Source organism: Hippoglossus stenolepis, chromosome 14 (genome assembly GCF_022539355.2).
Source record: "Hippoglossus stenolepis isolate QCI-W04-F060 chromosome 14, HSTE1.2, whole genome shotgun sequence".
Lineage (NCBI taxonomy): Eukaryota > Metazoa > Chordata > Actinopteri > Pleuronectiformes > Pleuronectidae > Hippoglossus > Hippoglossus stenolepis.
The window spans coordinates 6,650,109-6,672,181 of NC_061496.1; the positions used below are offsets into that span (position 1 = coordinate 6,650,109).

At 42.6% G+C, this 22,073-nt stretch overlaps 1 long non-coding RNA gene across 1 annotated transcript; it reads left to right on the plus strand.

Annotated features, from left to right (window-relative positions):
• Nucleotides 1-2,233: 2,233 nt before the first annotated feature.
• Nucleotides 2,234-18,904, plus strand: LOC124854649. Its single transcript, XR_007034806.1, has 3 exons — nucleotides 2,234-2,486; nucleotides 17,864-17,969; nucleotides 18,719-18,904. It is a non-coding gene; the product is annotated as an uncharacterized LOC124854649 (long non-coding RNA).
• The last annotated feature ends 3,169 nt before the right edge of the window (nucleotides 18,905-22,073 follow it).

A 22,073-nucleotide genomic window follows, 5' to 3' on the forward strand; every position in this document is an offset into this window, starting at 1 on the left:
ATTCCTCCTCAGATGAGTGATTGGGAGGAATGAACAGGGAGGTCTTGATCAAAGCTAACATTGTAAGTTAACATTGTACTATATGCTGGTGAGCAGATGGCGAGCCATAAATCCTCACCCAGCCCCTGACACATATTAGCATTTAGTTAGCAGCCCACAGCTTGCCAGCCATTTAGGTAATATCTCCATCAGATGACTTTGGAAATGGTGATGGAGCGAGTTGGGGGGATTTTAATGCTTTGCACGACTGTATTGTGCTTCGTTGGCGGGAGCTCCGGCTGCGCCGTGAAGTGTTGCTGTTCGCAGCGAAGGGAGAGTGTTGACAAATACACTCGTCACTGCACATGTAGCTGCACGAAGCTTTCAATTACACCAGCAACTCGTTTATAACAAGTGAATTTACTAGAAATGTCATTATAGCCAACTGACTGGTTGGCAATAGCGTTCACATGCTGGTAGAAGTGAATTTATAATACATGTATTTTCAAATTTGGGTGCATCTCACACAGGTCTGCTGTTAATGCAGGGAGTGTATCTGCTGATCGCCTGCTGCGGAGCTTCTACGTGAGGTTTCTGGTATTATACTGTATTTTCTTGATTTAAAGTAGGCCTTTGTTCTTAACTAAATTCAAGGACACTACGGTATGAAGCTGCGTATCTTCTGGTCGTACAAATATTTGTAGTGAGTCGTGCGGCTCATGCTAGCAGCCACGTGATGGGCGTAATGGTCAAATGAAGAATGGTCAAGTCACACATCACATACAAAATCCTCTTCCTCACCTGTACCTCCCTCCACACCCTGGCCCCCCAGTACCTGTCTGAGCTCCTCCACCTACGTTCCTTGGGCACAGGTCTGTTCACCGTCCTCAATAACCAGCCTGAGAACCTACGGTGGCAGGGCAGTCATTGTTGTGGTCCTGGCAGAGACCCACAAGAACAAGAACTCCTGAAAACACACGTGTTCATCAGGGCTTTTAAACACTAGTTTCTCTAATAAACATTACTATTACTATTTTCTGGTCTTGGGCAAGGACGCTATATACATTCAAGTGATGTTTGAACACGGATTTGAAAAAGATATATTAGGAAATCAAATGTTTGCCAATAAAAACACAGACACCTCAAGTCTTAATTCAAATAATAAAAAAGCTGCAGCGAGACTATTACTACAATTTGATTTATGACAAAATTATGTTCTTGCAGAAACATCAAAGGAACGAACAATTATTTTAACGTCATCTCTCGTGTGTGAGTGGAGTCGATATTTCTGAACAAGTGCATGTGTCCCTAAACTCCAGACAGAGACCAGACAGCCTGGTGACAGATCAGATGCATCAACACTTTGATTTACTCAGATAACGTTTGATTCGTCTCTCCAAGCTGAAGACGACAAGATTTCCTCTTTTCTTTCTTTCTTTTCTTTCTTCTTCTGTTTTCTTCTTTACTTTTGGTCAATTACCAGAAAATCTCATCTTCTGATTCTACATGAAGTGAGAGGCGACAAAGGTTATAGAGATAATTGCTTCATTTCAAAACTCAATGAATCATTTTCATGGTATAACGTCTTTAATTCCTGATAGGAGGCCTTTAAATATAATGTTTTATTAGTTGTTTTGAGTTTGGCTTCAAAAAGAAAAGTTGTTTTAATCAAACTTTTAGTCTCACACCTCATCTTTGGGTTTTACGCTGACAGACCTCTCCTTTACTTTATAGTCCATTTGTTTTTTGATAATTAAGAGGCACGGCCTAAGCGTATGCAGTTATTTTCATGCATTGCAACACACACTGCAGAAATGCTGTAAACTCCCTCGCTGACACACACACTGACAGACGGAGTGAATGACCCTCCTGCTGCACGGATCAGGTTGCAGTGTGTGAGCGGATAGTGAAAGGGCAACAGCGGCGAGACAGAGAGTGCAAACTATGTGTAGATGTCTGTGCACGTGTGTGTGTGCACGCGCGTGTCTGGGTGCATTAGTGTGTGTGTGTGTGTGTGAGCATGCATGTGTGTGGGGTTAATTGTGGTTCAACAGTGAGGAACAGCTGAGAGAGCTCATATATGGTGCAGAGGAACAAGCATGGTGACAGGCAACTTGACAACACAACCTGTTTTATGGTGACGAGTGTGTGTGTGTGTGTGTGTGGTTGTGAGAGAGAGAGAGAGTGACAGGGTGGGGGGTGAAGAGTGTGCTAAAGAAAGGCAGGTGATCAGTGAAGTGCCCACCCAACATGTTCACACGCCTCCTTTAAGAATAGCAAAGAGTATTGGTAAGCGATTTCTACACCAGGGTGCTGATGGGGAGGATTGTGTAACCGTGTGTGTGTGTGTGTGTGTGAGTGAGAAACCGAGCAGGAGAAAGGAAAGGAAAGACAGTTGACTATCCTTCACCTGCCGCCCAAAGTACACCAACAGGAAGGGATCTAAGAGAGATCACAGGCTGTTTTCTCTTACCCATGAGGCTTAGCGGGGGACGACAGCAGTCAAGGTGCGGTATACTTTACACCGGCTTGCAAAATAAGTATTTGCGCGGCTTTTGTTTGTTGCTGTGCCTGGGTTGCAGCTGTGTGTGTGTCTGTGTGTGTTTGTGTGTGTTCTTGATGCATAAGCACGGGTTCAAATCATCAAAGCAGCTCTGGTCAGCTCAGTTTTCAGTAAGCAGCTAAAGGTTAGACTTATGTGTTGCTACTTACAGTAACACACCAGGATTCCTTTACACCGTATCATTACCGCCACACAACTCACCTGTCAGTCACAGCAAATTGAGCAAAGTGGGTCATTTCCAGAAGAGACGCAGGCTGCTGGAAAAAGCGACGCCTGGTAAAATAGCGCGGAGGATAGTATTTGATTTATTTTTACAAGTTCAATGTATTTGATGTACACAAATAATTTAATTTAATTATATTTAAAGCAGAGCTATTTCAAAAACTGCTGATATTGATGAGTTTTACATGATCTTTCTGGTCGTATCCATTTTGTTCAGCCTCATTCTCTTCATATTCTCTTCTGCTTTAATTTTATGAAATGAAATTGATTAAAGTCATGATGAATAAATACTGTTTTTGAACTGGCAGCAAATAATCTGTGATTTTTCAAGCAAAAAAGTAAAATACTTGCTGGTCAATTAAGCTGAATTTTGAAGACATCCCTTTTGACCCCCAGAAACTACAAGTGGCTTTATTAAATACTTAACTACTTATTTGAAATTTTACAGACTAAAATACAACTTAAAAAAACAATATATGAGGACAATTGTTAGTTGTTGCACTAATTTCTAAATCTATTTTTGTTTAATAGGTTTTTAACATCTGTTTTATACATTCTTTAAATATAAACTTTCATTCCGTATTAGTGTGGAATATTTGACCAGCCCGAGACCCCTACTCCTACTGAAATGAACATTTGAAGCTCAATAATAAAAATGAATTTAGACTATGTGTGTATTGCACAAGCTCGTGCACCAAACAATTGTAAAAAGTTTTTAAAATGTGTGTTTGAACTTATGATTGTAATTGTCGGGGATGTGTAAATAGGAACCAATATGATTGAAGGCCCAACAGTGAAACCACATTTAAATTAATAGCTGCAGTTTTTTAATTTATTCGAACCTGCACTAAATTGCACACACTCATAAATATCAGTCCTCTAAACATGTTGGATTTTTTAAAATCCAGATCCATGAATTATTACCTGAGAAATAACAAAACTTCTCACAGTGTTAAAGAAAGTGGGAAAAAGTCCAAACAGGCAATTAAACAAACGGACAGAAAACATAAGCTCCTCGATGGAGGAAATCACATAATCCCACTGAGATGGTTTGACTTTTAGTTCTGCCGCTGCATCAAAAATAAAAATTGCAATTCTTATTACTGTTTGCATTTCAATCATGATTGAGATTCAAACAGGCAACTGCCACCTAAAGGAAGTCAAATCAAAAGTCATGTGACTTAACTGTGACGATTGGAGTCCCATTTAAAGCAGTTTCTACTTCTCATTCTCTCCAATCCACTAAAACCGGTTGGGAAGTTTTTGCTCATCAAATAATTCACATTGAAAACTTTTTGGAAAAGATGAGTAGTGACGAGGAAGACGCGCCGCAACTGCCGCGGCCTGAATTCAAACCGACATCCTCCCGGTATGTGTCCCAGCGGTCCCAGCATGCTGAGCCACCAGGACGCCAGATCTGGTCTTTGAAGCCACGCAGGGTTCCCTGAGGCCAGCCGCAGCAGCGCCGGCCGGGGGGGGGGAGTATCGAATGTGTGCGAGCTGCCCCACTAATAAGATAAGTGGGCTAATGCTAGCTCTAGAGGTTTGCCACTCATCTCAATCTGTCGTGTTTAACAGTCTCGCAGGAATAGCTCTCAAATTTAAATGCTGGACGGCCGCTGATGGAGTGGCAGTGTGCGTTTCTGTGTGTGGGACGGGCCCGTGTCAGTATGTGTGTGTGGATACGTGCCGAGCACGGGCGCAAGCAATGTAAGACGCTGGCCACGTCTCATGGAACATCAGTTGACACTAGAAAAATACAGCTGCCGATAAATCTCTGACAACAGCCCCGGACTCGGGTTTCGCTCCATGATTTATCCGAGTTGTTCCTTTTAGACTTGCCATTTGGGAGCCACGATCTCTGTAGGTCATTTGTACAACTTACTTTGAAACTTTAATACTAAACCAAGCGCAAATGTGGAGGGAAGGAAACCTGGCCTTTCCCGGAGATTAAACCAGCGGGATATCATTTATCTGTTCTTTCTCTTTTCTCCGTCCCGAGCTCTTATTTCTTCCTCCGCACTAAAAAATTGTCTCAAATAATCAATGGTTTCGGTTTGGATGTTTATATTTAACTGCTGATGTACCCAGCAGCTTCTCTCAAAATGCCAAGTGTCTGTGTGAAAACCAGGCTTAATTGGAATATGTGTCTCTTAAGGTGGAAGCTATTATTCTTGTTCAGTCTTTATTGATCTGCGGCTTGTTGCACTGATGAGTTCTGCACCGTGTTTATCAGACAGAGACGGACTCGTTGAGACTATTTTCCTTAATAAACATTTAATAAAGGTGTTGTATGTATTTTAATCTGATACGTGGGAATTGTTGCATAACAGTAAATGTCTTAGCCCCCCCCCCCAATTATTTAAAAACTTTTAGATAACTTCAATGACACAATGAAATATGAGAAATTCACAAAATAACTCTACTTCACACTCGACAACCGTAGCGTGGCTAAATTTGGACAAAGTTTTGTAACGGATCCCTGCAACACAGACCTGATACCCCTGAACATGTTTCGTGTTCGTCGCACACGTCAATGCGTCGTTACTCTAATTATATTCACGCTGTTCCATGACATCACTCAGCGCACAAACGTCTTCACCGGCAGACAAACAGGTGTTTGTCATCAAATAACAAGTGAGATTTCAACGGCAAAATTTTAATCACCGTCGCCTTGTCGTCCACTCGGGTTCTGATCGTCCTGGTAACACGTTTAATTATAATTATTAATGAGGGATCGGTTTTCTTAACTTCGGATTTCACAATATCAGCTGTCACAGGCACAACAAATACTTTTGATGATATTTTTAGTTACATGTAAAAGTACATCTACTTTGTTATTGTACTTCAGCACATATTTCATTACTCTGTACTTGAGTTAAACAGATTTATATTCAGGTACTTTTCACTTTTACTTCATTACATCTGTCAGCAAATATTTGTACTTTCTACTAACTACATTTAAAAAAAGCATTGCGTTACATTGTTTTCTATATTGTTATAAGTTACAAAAAATTTAAAATGAGTTATGTTTACTTTAGTAGTACTTTTGTTTTCGTAAAATGTGTGAGTACTTCCTCCACCTCTGGTACAATGTACAGCACGTCAGCAGGCATGTGGTGTAACGCACTCACTGCTTAATGTTAACTCTAATGTAAAAAAAGCTCTAAGAATGTTTGTGTGCTAATAAACACGTTTCAATAAAACAACTGTGACCTGGTTTGTTTTCTCTGAGTCTTCATCAAATGTTCTAACATAAATGTTTTCACAAATAAAAACAGCGCTGGCATTAATCACTGAACTGGCCTTTAGGGTGCACAGAATCTGATCTTAGCCCCCCCCCCCCAAATTTGTTTGCTAACGGCTGTGTGGACACCGCACACTCTTAACACATTCAGACCCCCCCCACCTCGCCTCCACGCCGAGACAACTTGGAAACCACCGTCCGAGTCTGAGGAAGCTGGCGCTCCATAGTAAGCACTTCAATTACAAATGTTATCAATCGCAGAGAAAGAGAGAGCTTAGCACTTGTGTCTGTTTTTCTCATCAGCAGCGAAGGGGCAGCAGCCAGAGAGAGAGAGAGAGACAGGGACAGCAGTTTGTACATGTGTGTGTGTACTTGTGAGAGTGCGAGTGTATGTGTCTATCCTCCAAAACTTGACCCCGCGCCCTCCCTGAAATATCCCGTCGCCTTCGGTGTTTCTTTCTTGCCATTCCTCGGTATCGTAGCCCCCATGCCCTCCGCAAAACCTTAAGAACATAATCGTCTCAAATTCAGCGCACTGAAATAATTAAGGGGTTGCATGGCGCCAAAAATAAGGGTGTGTGTGTATTTTTGAAGTGGGGAGGGGACGTGTTTGGAGGCTCGGGATGCCAGGGTGCCTCCGGCCGGGTTCAACTTGTTAGGAAAACTGGGTATTGCCTTACACTTCCGTTGACATGACTGCAGTATCAGAGGTAGAGGGGGTGCGGGTTGGGTGTCAGCCACCTCTTGGCTGACCCCCCCCAAGGATGTGCATGTTTACAGAGGTGTTCTCACAAACATTTGCCCAGCGCAGCACGACGTACACGCCCCGCGGGCGTTAAGAAATGTTCACAATCGTCATGCAATTTGTCGCCATAAGCACAAAACAGACGTGCATCGTTTTTGAGGTGACACATAACGGCGAGTTCTGAATTAATTGTAATTAATCGTGACACGTACGCGACTTAACGTGGACTTTAGACCAAAACCACACGCAGACATTTTTTCATGTACTGGTTAGACCATGAAACGGGATCCTGAGAGGCCCGGTTAAAGTTTCATGGATAATCAGTCGCTAAAACGCCGCAGAGTTGTTTATAACTTAGGAGACAGGATTTTTTTACAACTCAAGAAGACGCCAAAGTTGTTTTTGTGACGATCATTTCATCCTCTGTCGCAACGATCCCAAGTTAAACTGAGGATGTCATTCACGTCACAAACTAATCCACCAGGAATGTCTCTGGACACGTAATAAATTGGCAGATACAGCACCCGGTTTTTAATGTCATGGCTGTACTTATATCTAATATAGCCTATAGATTCATTGCTTCCCCTCAAAGCACAGATATGTGGATTCCATGCACCTCAAATGAAAAGACGGGGCAGCTCTTTTTTCCCCCTCGTGTAATGATCCTCCTATGGATCCCTTGACATTCCAGAAACGAAGCACGGCGCCTTCAGCACGCAGTATTTTTAGAGAGCAGCTATCACCTACTGCACGACTGTGTGGTCGGGAAATGTAAAAGTTTTAATGACATGCATGTAGGATTCATACTGTCTGATCACGGTGAATTAAATTATGAGTGAGGATAAAGAGAATTTAATTTTGCTGTATGAATCAGTAATAGTGAATGCAGGGAGAAGGGAGGATTTTAAAACCCGTGCACAACAAATACTGAATCCAAAGTCAAATGCAAGAAATCTTATGCTCAGTGTTAGAAAACTACTTGTAATATATACATATGTGTACATGTAATTTATTGTCTGGTAAAAGGAACAGAATAGTCGCCTGTAATCACCTCTAATCAAAAAGCTCAAACCTCTCACCAACATAGTAACACAAACGTAATAAAGCATACTTCACATAAACCAGTATTCATGTTCACATACCAGACACGGACAGTGAACAGATCACAGACATATTGCTCTCACACACACACACACACACACACACTTCATAAGCATGCAGACTGGGGAGCAGGCGTCCTTTTGTTGGAGGGAGAATGGGAAGTGTGAAGGACGTGACGAGGGAGATAAGTGTCCTCCAGGGCCCTGAGGTTACCCTAATGGTGTCATACATCACCACTCACAAAGCCATGCAGAGCAAAGTTGTCAATGCATGAATGCTGCACTATTACTATCAGCCATTTTAATCATGGCACCTGTCACTGTGCTAATCAACACCATAACTTCACACTGGAAATCACTCAGAAAAACTCTGTAATGCTGCTGTGTACTGGGAACTGTATATAACAGCGGCAGTAAGTCACGCTGAGGGCGAGGCGAGGGCTTGTGGCTGTGCAGTGCATCATTGCCCTTGTTTAATGGAGGCTTGGCTTTTCCTAAGCAGTTGTTGTGACAATGCTAAATGTCGCTTTTATGAACGTGCTAAAGGCCCCCTGTCAACAGACCCCCTTCCCCTCAACACACACACACACACACACACACACAGCCTGTCCAGTGTGGCCTCCTGGACACACACTGAAAACACAAACAGTACCTCAGCTCAACTGTCCACAGAATCCAACAACGCATCATCCCTGTGATTCGGCACAAGTCATAAATATAAATGAATGGTTCAAAGGGAAACTCGGAGGTTTACTTCAACTGGTTTCAGACACAAACCATCCGGAAAATATCCAGAAAACTGCGTCAAGATCTTTTCTGGGGTTTCACTCTCACATATGAAGAAGGCAGCAGGAGGTTGTCCAGGTCAGACACCACAATAAGTTGGGGCCTGAGTTTGCAAGAGGAAGGACATGACTTCTAAGTTCTGCTACAGAAAGTAGTGTTTTTGTTTATTTGAGAATTTTGCTGTTGGCCCTTATTGGAAAAGTAATGGAATATTTCCAGAGCAACTCTAAAGTTTTCAGTAAAATGTGCTGTTTTCCCTGACTGGCCAGGGAACTCATGTCTACACCCTTTGTTCAGGTCAACTCACCCAAAATGACACAAATCTAATATAAAAGTAGAAGGAGATCTGCTTTGAAACATCAAACGCTGACATTAACAAACAGGGTTTCTGTAACTGTTGTTTTTGTAAGACGTGGTTACAGTGAGAGCTTTTCACAGAGATGAATAAGAATAGCCAGGCTCGCTGCTTTCATTAGGATGCAACTGTGAAGAAAACAAAAAAACTGTGGCCTGACACAGAATCTGCAGCCCCGGTGGAGGTGGAGGCCTCTGCCCGTTTTTATACATCTAACAGGAAGCTTGTACAAAAAGTTGAATGAACAAGTAAACACATTCATCCGTAAAAAGTTAGAGGTCTCTGATCATGGTGAAATAACGTGTGGCTTTCAATAGACATTTTGCTGCAGCTGGTTACCTCTTTGAAAATGGAAGCACGGGATCTGGTCAATTCACGAGTAATCCAGGAATTAATTGGATAATTTGTTGGCCATGATTTTGTATTTCATGTCCAACAATTTATCTGTATCTGAATCATAACCTACCCTCGATACCAGGAAATCAAGATGATGTGGATCTGTTTACCCCAGGATTGCTGCTCCATTAATTACTGAGCAAACAACACAGGAATTTAATAATTCTTTGTCAACAAGCATAACCTGCCTGCGATAAAGGAAACATTGTGCCATCCCAACTCTAAGTTGTCTATTGTCTTCTTTTACAAAGATAACATATTGGTTTGGATGAAAATGCTGCAGCTGGAGACAAAAAACAGGGGAAAACCAAATCAATGTTTCTGTCCATCACAAAAGATGTTCCTCAGGGATCAATACCGGGTCCCATTCTATTTATCATTTATATTAATAACATTGTTACGTCCTTAAATGATCATTTCTATGCAGATGATACCATTGTATGTTGCGTTGCTGAATCTGAACGCCTGTAATCATCATTTTTTTTAAACCTGATGCAGCGATTGATCTTAGATTACTACTAAATGCAAATAAGGAGAAATTGTTATATTATTCTCTCGAGCCAGACGTATTGATCGCAATAATTTGCATAATATAATCATCACGAACGGATCCCACCACCGCTGATGGGAGAGTCACAGGAAATAAATAAGTAAAAAACAGGGTTAGCCTGTTGCACACAGGTTTTCCGATGATAAACAGAAACGAGTTGTTGAGGCAGATTTCATGATGGTCTTGGATTATGGAGATGCAATCTTCAGACCTGCTGCTGCCTCCATTCCTAAACCCTTGGATTCTGTTGATCATTCCACCCTCAGATTTATCACCATTGACGTCTGTGCTTCTCACTTGTTGTATCCTTTACAACTCAGCTGGGCGGAAACGCCTGATCTTCTCTGGCATTTGTTTCTACATGAAGCCATTATTGGAGATCTTCCACCGTGTATTACTTCTTGATTGGCTCGCTCATCTGGATCCCATCACACTGATTGGTTTACACTTCAAGCCGCCACTGAATTTGGAGAATCTTCTTTTAGTTTCTATGACCCCGACTCCTAAAAGGTTTTTGCGACAAACTTTAAAACTTATTACACTGATATTATTTGGAGATTTTATATCCCTTCTAATTCTCCAATAATTTACTTTTACGTATGTGTTTTAACCACTTTTTTAAGGTGTGACTCTTTTTGACAAAGGGTGTTCACTCAACTTCATTTTAAATGAAGGCAATGTCAATTAATTTCTCAAGTATGAATAAAGGTTCCTTTATTTTTTATTTATCACATTTGAAGTAAATGCTTTTCATATAAACGGTGTAATAATAAGACACAAGGTACGATAAGAACAGGAGCGTTAACCAAGTGAAACCACAGTGTTTAGCCACAGGCAGGTAAAACTATAGATAAGAAATATTTGCAATATTTAAATTAACAACATAATATTGCAAAGGTAGAAGATAAAAACTACTTCAAGCTCAGTTTTACAGGGTTTATGTTAATATACAGTATTCCACTTTACTAATGGAGAAAATGAGTAAAAAAGCCTAAAGTGATTTGCACCTCTGCAGTTCGTCTCCGAATCTGTTGAAATGTCAAAAATGTAAATGTTGTACATCATGATTGATGTTCTCCCCTCCACTGTGGGCTCTGCTGCGTCTCCTCCAGTGGCATCATGTCAGCCGCCTCTGTGTATCTTCTTTCAGATTACGAAACGCCCGCTGTAGATACGGGACCCGAAATAAGACGGATATGTTGCTTGAGACCCAGCAAAGTAAGAGTTATGGGGGGCAGCTGGACAAGGGCTGGTAAAATATGGACGATTTCTAACTATAAAGATACTGATATCTGAAATCGAGTGATGGAACTTGCATGGTGTTGGTTTCAGGCTGGTTGGGCAGTCCTGTTTGGGTAGCGCTGGAGAGACACTGGGTCGGGTTGCAACATATTAGCATTCCTCTGGACGGAGGCTGTGACACGGGCTGGCAAAGGGCTGCAAGCGTGAGGGAGGTCAGGGTGGAGAAGGGAAAGCGGGAAGACACTAATGTTGGAGATAGAGGACGGAGTAGATTGCGAGAAATCAAGTGTGAACACCACTGTACGAACCACAGAGGTCTGAACTTTGGTATCCACTTTACTACGGACCTTAAATTCAGATTTAGTTCACCAAAGTTGATAGAAAAATGATAAATGAAAGCATTTCAGGTAAAATGTGATTGAAAATGATATCATTACTAATGCTCATATTACTTCAGGGAATAATCAACGCACCTTATGGGTTTATGCCCCATTTTTTTCTTCAGTTTCACAAACCTTTGGTGTTTGTAGCTGTAGCTGAGGCTGCATTTGAAGACCAGGCTGTACCACTTCCAAGGCTTCTCCACATGTGGGTAGTAAGAATTCCCATACAAACCAATCTAGTGTCAAATAATAATAATAAATGAAACAACATATTTCACTAAAATCTGTGAACCAGGCTTCGGTCAGAGCGAAGCCAGCGGTGAGACGCCATGTTGGATTTATACACAGTCTGTGGTTGGATCAGGGCGGCAGAGTGATGGTGCTTCCTGTAGCACTGTGTCATTATGAAACCTGTTTTAACTAATGAGATACATTATTGTTAATCACCTGCTCATTAGGAGCGACGTGTTGAAGACAGACGCAGCAGTTGTGGACACATGGATACACACAGACACACACACACACACATACAGACACACACTTGCTAATTTTGTCGTCCCGAGCACACAAACATGTTGAAAACTCATCAACCACAGATTACCCACACTGTGTATTATATATATAATCTTCACAGCTCCGAGGCAGATTAGGTGGTGGTCTCTCTCTCCCCCCCCCCCGGGCGAGAGGCAGCCTCCCCTGGATTAAGGATTCAGAGATTCTGGTTAATGACACCCAAAGCCTCCCCTTCCTCCCCAGGTGCCATTAGAGCCTCATTTTAAAGGAGACTGATGGGCCCGGCTCACGGGGCTATGTGGCCTATCTTTTAATCATAAATGAGACCCCTCCCTCACTGCCCTCTCTCTCTCTCCCTCTGTGGGATGGGGGGGAAAAGTGCTGTCTCAGCGTTGTCCCCCTCCCCTCCGCCCCCTTTTTCCCGTTCTGTCTTTATGCTTTTCCAGCCCATCGCTGATCGGGGGCATCAGTTCCACAGAGGTGACTCCACCGCTGTCACTTAGGAGCGGCAGAGTCTGCTGCTCTGTCCGAGAGACGGGGGGGAGACAGGGAGTGTTGGGTGGGGGGGGGCGTCCGGGTGGTGGAGGGGTGACAGGAGGGTCACGCTAACGACAGGACGTCTTCTGAGGAGTCTTGCTCCAGAGTGGACGATGTTATGGCTTCTAGCCCCGTGAAAACTCTGCTCAAACATTATCTTTATCCAATGGTACCGAGCTATAAACACCCCTCCATCCCAGCAGTCTATTACCTCTGCAGAGTGAGCAATATTTCATGGAATCATTTTTACACTCTCTCTCTCTCACTCACACACATATACACAGACCTTTTCTACTTTTTTTTTGTGGACTGTTAAGTTTATGTACAAGTATCAGGGAAAAAATGTACCTGCACTTGGAAAGTTTTGCAAGAGTTATCGGTAAAAAAGGTGTTATGATACAAGCTCACCTGCAGGCCTGTGCAATGAAGTCCTTATCACCATACACACACGAACATACACACACACACATGCACACACACACACCACCACCTCAGTGCCCCCTTGCCTTCAGTCATTGTCTCTCGCTGCAGTCCTGCAGGGGGTAAACGTCAAACTCTCCAAATTGGATGAAACATTATGGGAAATATTATGAGGCAGCCTGCTGCTGTGATGGCTAGAGGCTTCTGGTTAATTGAGTTGTTGCCCGCGCTGCATACTGAGCAGGATCCGAAAATGGCAGACGAGTCGGGGTGTGACACTGGCTTTTTTTTTTTTTAAGATTTTATCTTTATTGGTTATTGTGCAGTAGAGTCAGAGAAAGGCCAGATGGAAGAGGACGAGACGAGGGAACAGCAGAGTGTTTCACACCATACTACAAACTCTCAGGGTACTCCGGCTTCCTCCCATGGTCCAAAGACATGATTGGGTTTAGGTCAGACTCTAAACTGAAAGGTGATGTTTGCTCTTTGTTTCTGTGTAGCTGCCTTCAGACCACGCAGGGGCTGTATGTGAGAACGCAAATGTCCGAGCCAGTTGCCAGTTGCCTTGGACATTTACAGACACTTTTCCTGCCTCAAATGTCCAATTGAAGCCATGAGAGAATGCAACGGGCATGTTGATGACTTCTCCACTTGGAGAGACGAGGGGATCCGGGAGCTTTTGGTGATGGAGACTGATGCTGAAAGTTGCAGGGACGGCAAGAGACTCGGTTGGAATTCGTACGTCATGTCCTGCCTCCTGTGTGCTCCTCCCAGGTGCATCTCCTCACCTGAATGGTCCTTCCTGTTCTGAACAAGAGTGTCGATTCCCAACCCAACAAACATTTTGAAATAATATTCGGGTTCGGTTCAGGTTCGCTCACGTCTGTGATCGGGGAAAACATTGATCGTAGTTCAGGTTCGTAAACAGCTAGTCTGACCTCCTCCTGCATTCTTCATACGTGAAAGGCAAACACCAGAAAAATTTACACAATTTTCCAAATATTTGAAAAGGGCTTATGTTGTCCAGGCTGTCCCCCACTTCTTGTCTCATGTCGGCTGATATCGGCTCAAAGAGAAGCGCTATAGATAATAGATTGATGGATATTTCAAATCCAGTTTGAAGAAACTACACAAAACTATAATTAGAACATCCACAACTTCAGAGCCGTTCCCTCTTGCGGCGCCTTCAAAAGTTTCTGCGCCGGAGTCACTGAATGATTTCCCCTCTTTAAGCCTGACATACAGAAATCTTTTATCCACAATATTAGTCGGAAGAGGAAGACAGAACTGAAATTTTAAAGAGAAGGGGGAGAAAAAAAAGCCAAGAGAAGTACTTTTGATCATCGTTGCGACAAGTCTGAGAAGTAACATTTAGTCATTAATGTCAAAGCGGATATATATGCCAGGATTTATCTATTAGCATTAAGAGAAGCCTATTAGAAATGCAGCTCATCCTTATTCGGGGTCACCAGTGAGTGATAATCTTCTGCAAATATATTCTGCTGGGGAATCTTTTTTTTTATTCAGCCCAGTCTTTCCCACTGGATTAAAAACTGTGATATCCTAATATTGTTTAGGATTAGAGAAGATAAAGGAAGCTGAACGACATAACACATTTTTAAATCACAAAGAAAACATTATTTTGGTTATAGTACTGACTGTAATTTATTTTAAAGGCTAATAAACACTACATATCTGCTCAGTGGGGTTTGTGCATGATTTGATTCAAATTATTGACTAAAATATAAACAGTACAAACATTAACTTCCCAGATAGCAAACGAATGTGGGTTACTCGATGCAAGTTGCTTCCAGTTTAAAACAAATTAACCTCCCACTTTAAGCTTTCTAGATAAACGTCATGATACTCCTCGATTGCCGCCATCAGTTTGATTAGTTTGTTGAAATTCACAGTAATAATGTTGCGAACGTCCTCATCGTCGTGTCCACGGGCTTCGTCGCAGCCTCAGAGCGAGGAGGAGCGAGTTTCCTGGCGGGTACTTCATCAACATTTCTCGGCGGGTCAGTGTCCTTCGTTGGCAGAGCACATCAATTCAGAGGGGACATCGATCACAGCCGCCTCTCGTCACATTGACCAGCTCATTAGCTGGACTTAATATACGCCGAGGGAGCAGCGAGGCAGCGTGTCAGACCTGCAGTCTGGAGGAAGTCGGCTCGGAGATGTCGAGGTTTAGAAAACAACTCGTACAAGAGCAATGAAGAGATGAACATCTGTTTGTTTGTGTCAACTGTTTCTTTTTTTAATCGTTGCTCTGTATTCAAGTGGGAGAAATGTAGATCCTGTCAAGCTGGCAAATAAAACCAAGCTCCATGTGAATTTGCAGTAGAAATCGATACTGGACGTCCTACTTTTTATATCTAATACCAATGTTTTGTACCATTCCAGGAAGTAGTCTGCCCCTTATAAAGCGTAACAAAAAGTAATGTCAGGTGTGGTGGATGTTTTTACAACACATCTGACTTTCATGCAGGAGAACAACGTTTAAAAACGTGTTACAACCATCTTTATATTATTTTATTTTATTTTAAGTATTTATTTCTTCTGTTGCTTAACCCTGAGTTTACCTCACAGACTGATTATTCGTCATAAATACTTTCTAACCTTAAACAGTTTACATAGGTATTTAGAACTGGTTGGAAAATATTGTCATCAAACAAATCTTTGGGTTTTGCAGAACTGAGCAAATTTCAACGTGTTTGTCCAGTGATGAGGTTGAATTTGCAGAAAGTGCTTTCAAGTTATAAAGTAAAGCTGTTTTCATCTCCAGCAAATATTCTTGTTTAAAAAATGCAGCAGGAGATTATCAGGATTTGTATTCCTTATGTTTTTTTTCACTTTTGCGTGTTAGAAACTTTATTGACATCCCCACCCATTTTATTAAATTCACGTCCTCACATACAGGCCCTCGGGAAAAAAGGTCAGTTCAGTGCACGTGTGTAGAAATTAGAAAGCAAGACGCAGAAGTTCATCCTCCATATTGTGAACTCTTCATTTTACTGCTACAAATTAAACCATCAAATATTTGAAGGTGCAATCAAAAACATTGTTTCTTATAACCAATGAATGGTTTTCACCATCTTTATTCCCAGAGAAAGTTGTGTGTGTATCATGGCCCTCTGGGTTAAAACAATGCTCCCTCCCACAGATGCAAACGTTCACTCCAGAGCAAACCAGAGCGTCCCAGCTGACTGCTCTCCTTGTCGGCCGGGCCCACTCACAGACGAGGGCCACATTGTGCCTATTGTCTGACTAACTGCCGGCCACTCAGAGGAGAAAGGGGGAAACTTGTGTAAACAAGCTGCAGCTTTAGCATCTCAATGTCACTGCATGGGTGTCTGCTGCCACGCAATGTGTTGTGCTCGCTGGCATCATGCGTTCCCGCCCGGGCAAACTCTGGACGTGATCCTGCCGACCGAGCCTCTCTCCACATCTTCAGAAGACGTGCATGAGGGGAAATTCAGAGTAATAACGTCACATAAAACTTCTAAAAAGTCTTATTTATCAATGAAACTGAGCAGAAATGAAACACAGCAAAGCGTATTGAACTCTTGGCGCCCGCAGCAGCTGACTGTGTGGACACAGCCAGTTGTGTACCTGGCTGGAGGCTGCCACATGAAAGGATATGCAGGCTTTTCCAAAGGGGAGTTTAACATCTCTATAGCGCCCCCTGTTCGCTTCCCTCTTTCCTGTTATTAGTAGGTTAGGCTCCGTCACGTTGTGTTTTGCATTTAGCGGGTTAGAGGCACGGATAACAAATCTGCTGCAGCTTCATCAGGCCGTGCCTCTTTAGTGCCGTCAGCTACAGCGCTGCTCTTAATCACAGTGTGAAGTCGGCGCAGACTCATAAATTTATACACACTTTTGACCTCTGTGTGTCCTTCGTATTTACCTTTTCACACAGTCACATTTTAAGAGAGACGGGGCTCTTCTGTCTCTAATAATTACCAGCTAAAGACATCCCTTTATTAGTGTCTAGTTTTGTAATGCTGCCAAATAACACTTTATTGCCCTTTAATTAAATATTAATGGTAGTGTCATTACGTCTTCATTCATAATTAAAGCGCTGCTAACGACTGATATTGCATATTAATGTAATTAAACACCAGCAGTGTTTGTGTGTGTGTGTGTGTGTCTGTGTGCGACCAAGCCTCCCTGTGCTGTTGTGATGTTAGCATTTGATTTAAACAATAGAAATAAATGTTTTTATTTACAAAGCAAAGCCCATGACACTTATACAAATAAACATTAGCTGTACTTTGCACAATCCAGCCTCTAGTGCTTACTTACAACATATTGCACAACCCCCCCCATAGTATTTTTACATTTATATATTTTTTACTTTTTCATATTTGTTATATTTATACTTGCACGAATACACCCCAGCAAATTCCTTGTTTGTGTAAACCTGCTTGGGAATAAAACCCGATTCTGATATATTTTATATAAATTCTTCAAACCTATGAAAACTAGGATACAGCAGATTCATGCACGTTGATTTTACTCCAGGTCAAATTGTGCATCTTCAGATAATAATGCGTATTAGGTGATTAAGGAGATAACAGCACTATTCTCCACCACACTCCTCCCACCAACAACTGCCCAATAAGGAACTTAGGGAGGAATGGTAAGTGAAAAAAATTAAAGAGGCTCCATCCGGACTAAATTGACCCCCCGCTGCAGCTGTAGATTACAGGACTGGCCCCTCACCTCCCCCTGCAGTCGACTTCACGGCTCCCTAAGATGTGCGAGTTGGTAATAATGCATGATAACAAGGCAGCTTTTGTTGTTCTTTTCTGGCAAACAGGAAGTTTCTGCCCCGGGGGCCGGAGTGAAGAAGCAGCAGCAGCAGGATCGCCATCTTTTAAAATCCCTCCTTTGGTGGCGTGACCCCTGACCCGGCCCCGGAGAAGGTCAGACAAAACTTATCTCTCAATGAATAAACTGGTGCCCCCTTTAAAGTCAGCATGTTAATAATTGCCTGGAGTCTGTGCTTTTTGGATTCTCAAACAAAGTGGTACATGTGTTGATTTTAACAGGAAGCAGCGGTGGAGGTTAGAATACAACACTCAGACATGTGGACCAAATTATTAAGGACACGTCTGGTTTATTCAACTTGCGTCTTATTTTTGAGGCCATCGTTTATTTTCCTCATGATCTCATTGATCTCTAAAGGAATAAGTGAGATGTGATAATGTGGTGACGTCACATTGAATTGACTTTATGTCAATTCCACAAAACACAATACCTGAGGAAATGGAGGAGAAAACTTAAATTGTTTAAACTGAAAAATGTATTTTAATTCAGGCAATTTAAGTATCCATCATAATTTTAAACATTCAGAAAATATTTTTAACAATAACAATTGAAAGATTAATAATTCAACCTTTTAGTTTTGACACACCAAGAATCTCGGACAAGTCCAAGTCGGGAAATTTTCTCGAGGGGCAAATGTACGAGTCAGTTGCTTCTGAGGTTTTCTGGAGCTTCTCCTGCCCCCGGCCCACTTGCTGCTCATCTTCACAAATCCTCTCCAGCAGAATAAGAACACGGGTCATCTCTCCACTCATCTGCAGATCATTCAGTCCGACTACACGGTTCTACCTCCAGTATCAGTTCTGTTCCCAGTCAGCTGATCCTCCATTTTCTCTGCCCGCTCCAGGTTCCCTCCTGACTCCTGCCTGGAAGTCATCTGCCCATCGGTTCGGTAACCAGCGTCCTGTTCTACGCCGGTTCCGGTCGATCGCTCCTGCCACGCCACACCAAACATGACACCTACACCAGAGACCTCCTGCGACCTTAGCTGAGAAATACGACCCCTCATTAAAGTTATTATGCTTTGAGCTCTTGTCTGAGTTTTGCATTCGGGTCCAGTTCCTGCTTCAGATCTTAACACCGACCTCGGTATCAACTCTGTTTAACAAACAAACCGACCCGCTGCTTCATCAATTATGCACAATCCAGCATCCTCATGTAAACCGGGAGATGAGCGAATGTTTTCCACACAGTAATGAAAGTCACATTCACCAGGGCCCATCGCAAACACAACACAGGCTGCAGCCATTAAAAGTCAATCGGGGCGTGTGCTGCGTAAACAAATAGCGATGATTATTCCAACCTGCCGTCCTCTGACAGCGTTAAAACATCCTTCAATTAGGCCGCGCGGAAACAAAGCTCTCTCTCCGGCGCTCTGTCACGTACCATCAGTCCCACCACGCCGCTCCCCCCCCCCAATCCTCGCACACCTTTCACTCATCACGATGTGTCAACTGTTTGCGGGAGCGGGAGCAAAGATGGCTGTGCTCTTTGACCCAGCGCCGAGATGGAGACGGTGCCGGGGACACTCGTCCTTCTGTGGGGCTGGATCGGTCGGAAAAACACCTGAGGGTCTTTTTTCTGAACTTTGGCCACACAGCTGGACGAGGGAGAGAACAGAGGAGATCTCACTCTCTCCCGCTCGGTCATTACGTCTCCGGGCTGTCGTGCCAAGCTAGAGTATAGGACTCTATAGAGGCTGTGATTGGGGACTTGAGGGAATTCAGCACATTGAGACCACAGCCCTCAAAGTTTGTGTCTCCGGGGAGGTTGTGTTTTCACCCCCTTGTCTGTTTGTTGGTTGATTTGTTTGTTTGTCAGCAGCATTACACAAAAACTACAGAACGAATATCCATGAAAATTGGTGGAAGGACGGGACATGGGCCGAGAAAGAGCCCGTTAAGTATCCTGGAAATTTGTTTATCACGTTATTTATAATTTTCTAGATGACGTTTTCACCAATTTCCCAGGAAATAATGAATGGATCTTGATTAAAAAAGTTCAGTTCCATCCGGTCCCGATAAAAAGGATTAAGCAGATTTATTCTTTCATCGTCATTCTCGGTATCTAAGAAGAGGATTTTTACTCAATGTCCTGCTTTCACAAAATAATGAATGTGAGAATCGTGTTTTCCAATTAAAATTTCTCCTTATCTTTAATCATCTGGAGGATTTCAGTCATGTCAGTGTCACTGGTTCTTGTTTTCGTTAAGTTTCTGTAACGTGTAATGGCATTAATAACATTTATTACTACATTATTACAATTTATAAATGATAAAATAAGATAAGATAATCCTTTTTAGTTTCGCAACGGGGAAATTTACAATGTTACAGCAGCAAGTAAAGTAATAAGTAACATGTTAAACTTAAAAGTGTAATAAAGGCTACAATATACAGTGTGAACAGAATATGTAGCGTGTGAGTAAATTGCTGCTCAAGGAACAACAGTTGGAACAATCTGTCTTTTTTGCGTTCTGCATTCCGACAACAACTTGTGACACGAGATGCTTTGTCAGAAAAAAGTTTTCATGTCGCAGCTTTAAATTGTAATCATGCAAAGTTTCAAGCATCCCAACGTGTCTTTGTGTCTCCGTCAGCGCCCTGAGCACAGCAGCTCCGACATCCAGTCACAAGAGAAGCTTTTCTCTCTCTCTCTTATTTCTAAGGACTAATTTAATCTCGAGCTGATTCGATTATTTAAGTCGATTCATATACTTTGTGCAACATGTGACGAGCCCACAAGGGATAACGGCCTCGCCTTAAATCAGCCCCATGTTTCTGTCAGCGCCACAAACACTAATCCAATTTATTATCATTATGAAACTGTTCAGCCCATGTGGTTGAATTTAACACAAGTTCAAATCCAATATACGTGGTATTTTCTCAAGAAATAAGTCTGTTCAAAGTGAAATTACGTCTGAAGTGCCACCACATCAGTGAGCAGCCATCTCGAGCTGCGGAGGCTCGCAGCCATATGTAGGTCAGTCGGACTGAAGAGGAGCCATTGTGTTTCCTCTCCTCACAGCCTGCGTGGAGCTGGTGCCTGACGTCTGGTTCACTGAAGGACGGAGAAAGGCAGGAAATCCGGTCCTGAAATTTTAAATATGAAACATGATGATTTTAAAACGAGCTAATTTTTGCAACATGTAGAAATTTTACATCAAAACCCAGCCTGTAACATCCTTTCAGTGAACCTGAGGGGTCCAAACAAAGATGTATTGTGTAGTTTCCTGTGGCTGTTCAGGTTTTAATGCCGTGGGTGTAGTTATATTGATATTAATATACACAACATCATAGCATAATTTATCCATCCATCCATTTCCCATTGTCTTCCGCTTGCCTGAGATGGAGTCGTGGAGGCAGCCGGTGAAAGAGGACATTCCAGACATCCCTCTCCCCAGCTCCGCTGTGCAGCTCCTCATGGGGGACCCTGAGGTGTTCCCAGGCATGATGGGATACTTAGGCCCTCCACTGAGTCCTGGGTGTCGGGCTCTGGCTCCTCCCAGATGTCTCTTCACGACCAAAGTTGGGCATTGGAACTTTCAACAACTTGTAAATCGAAAGCGTTGCCTTGCGGCTCAGCTCCTGTTTAACCTCAATGATCCGGTTAGATGCCCCGACTGAACAATATTCAGATTATTGAAGATTGAGAAGGTAAATCTAAAATAACTGCATCAGCTGCTGCACAGTTATTCCAGTTTAGGAGCTATGAAAATAATCAAGACTAAAAGTCCAGACTCAGTAATCTTGATCTTGAATCCTAACACTGTTGTTATGTCACAGACTTTCCTTTGGTGAGACGTGTCAGACTTTTCTGTATTTGTATTATTCAGTCACTGTCGTCGCGTCACCGCTTTCATTCAGGAAACAACCGCAGAACATAGAATACAAGTCACAAGAGTGGTGATGCACTGCGCTTGCTTCCAAACATTATACCAGGGAACATTAAATCATATAGTCTAATCTAATGTAATAATACGTAAGTCGGCCGAAGTGGAGGAAGAAGTGTCTGAGGACGTCTGATAAAAGCCATGTGCTTCTCATCTGTACATATTCTGACACTGGAGAAATAATCACCAAGTGAGGTCAGAGTATATGTTTTGCGGCTCATTCGGATTGACACGCTACGACGATACGTTATCGCCCTGAAGAGAAGTGACTGGTTTGAGCTCGTCCTCGTCACCGGCCCACACACGACCCATA